At 28.2% G+C, this 2,337-nt stretch overlaps 1 pseudogene; it reads left to right on the forward strand.

Moving 5' to 3' along the window:
• The first annotated feature begins 1,056 nt into the window (after nt 1–1,056).
• Nucleotides 1,057–2,058, forward strand: LOC114417716 (annotated as a pseudogene).
• The last annotated feature ends 279 nt before the right edge of the window (nt 2,059–2,337 follow it).

Consider the following 2,337-nt stretch of genomic DNA (forward strand, 5'->3'; position numbering starts at 1 on the left):
AAGGACATAATCGGAGTAATTATCCATACAAACAAGTACATGACTAAAATAATTTGTAATTTTTATGTTTTTCTTTCATTTGTATTGTGCATTTAAAGTAAGCTATATTAAAAATATATATATAACATGTTTTAAATAATTAAACATTAAAATAAAATAATAACATATCAAATAAAATCACAAAAAATATACTAATTAAATCAACTTAATATTATTTATTATATATTTAAATATATTTTTTTAACTTTTTTATTTTTAAAAAATAAAATCATAAACATTATTAAATTAAAAAAACAAATTTACGAAAAAAAAAGCACAGACTACAAATTGTAAAACTTTTTTTATAAAAAAAAAAGCAGGTTAGGACTTTGAAGTCATATACCTTAAAAAAAAATTAAAAAAATAAATAAAATAGTTTTACGACTTTAAAGTCCTAAAACAAAATACAAATTTTGTTTTTTTAAAAAAAAAATACAACTTTAAAGTCGTAAAAAAATTATATTTACACTGAAGTCGTAAAATTAAAAAAATTAAAAAATTAAAAAGTCGTAACAAGTGTTACGACTTCTGACTCAGAAGTCCTAACACCTATTACGACTTATTCCGTTTTGGATAATTTTTTAAAATATATTTCCGAATGGAAAATTTCAAATTTTTTTACCCCCAATTGGTAAAAAAAACCTATGTAGCCTGGGACAAATGTATAACTACTTTTTGTAGATATTATTATATTATGAGTAGTACTTTTTGAAATTATTAATTACTATAAGTTTCTACTAATTTCTGTTATTAATTACTATAAGTACTTTTTCAAATGTTACAGTAATTTCAAATGTTCCACTTTGCTAGCCTGATTCTCCTGGGGAACCTTAACCTATGAGGTGCTGCAATAAATTATCTCATCAGTACATGTTTTATTTTATAATTTTTTAACTTGCCTTTTTTGTAGTTACATTTTCAATTTGTTTGAAATTTTCCTTGTCATGTTTTAAATGCTTGATGAGAAGTCCTTGTCATGCGCTGATATTCTTGCCATGGCTGCTAGAGATGCAATTTTTTTGTAAGATACAAATCAAGAATATATACTTGCTAGTTAATTTCAATCTCATTTTTGTTTTGTGAGAATTGATTATAATTTGCTTGAAGGTAGAAGAGATCAGTTATGATGAGCAATTCCAAACAAGAGAAGAAATGGTGGGAAAAAGTTATGAACAGTATAGGGAATTGGATGGCACACAAGAAAAAGGATGAATGGTTGAAGGACATGAGGGGTAACCTAAGTTTGCTGGCTACCGTAATTGCAACAATGACCTTTCAGAGTGCTATTAATCCACCAGGTGGCATTAGGCCAGCAAGTGAAACTGGAGAAATCACATGTCCAGATATACAAGCAAAAACATTACGGTTCCATGCCCTGGAGAAGCTGTCCTATCTATTCTTAAAGCAAACACCTACAACGGCTTCCTTTATTATAACACATTATGTTTTGTTTCATCTTTAGCCATTTGTCTCTTGCTTGTGAGTGGACTCCCTCTTAATAACTGATTCTTCATCTGGCTCTTCTCAATATGCATGTGCATCACCCTCACTACCCTCACCCTTACCTACTTTTATGGTATGCAAATGGTCAATAACAACGTTTGGGATAATTCAATCTTCAGCATGTTTGGACTCGTTATTTTTATTTGGATCATACTTCTAGGAATCGTCGCAATTTTCCTCTCCCTACGCCTAGTTGTTTGGATTGTCACTAAACGGCGGATTGAAAAACGAACTGAACAAGGAGATCGAAGATCAAAACCAAAGTAAACAAGAAGATCCAAAACAAAGTACAGGAGAAGATGCAACCTAGTTCTGCTCATCCATCTGGCCATGCATCGCATATCAACCTTCCTTACTTGTGGACTATTGTACATTGTTATGCATTATTATTAATCATACATAAAAACAAATTTGCCTTCAGTGTACGTGTCATAGCAGATTTGATTTTTCAACTTTCATATTATTGTATAATGCTTTGTTGGGTATATAAATAATTTTGTAGTTTTGAACTCTGTACTTTGTCTGGGGATTTTCATACTTCATATCTGTATAAAATTATATGCCATAATATATATATATATATATATATATATATATATATATATATAATTTATATTTAAAAAAATAGTATCCTTCTGATGAGTGTGTAAAAAATAATGGTTTAAATTAAAGAACATATGTATAATATATATTTTATAATTTCTTTGGAGAGTTATGCTACTAGTGATAACTGATAGTTTCACTTACGGTCAAAAATAAGATAACTTTGGAGATGATAATTTAGTTTGTGAAATG

Source organism: Glycine soja, chromosome 7 (assembly GCF_004193775.1).
Source record: "Glycine soja cultivar W05 chromosome 7, ASM419377v2, whole genome shotgun sequence".
NCBI classification, from domain to species: Eukaryota; Viridiplantae; Streptophyta; class Magnoliopsida; order Fabales; family Fabaceae; genus Glycine; species Glycine soja.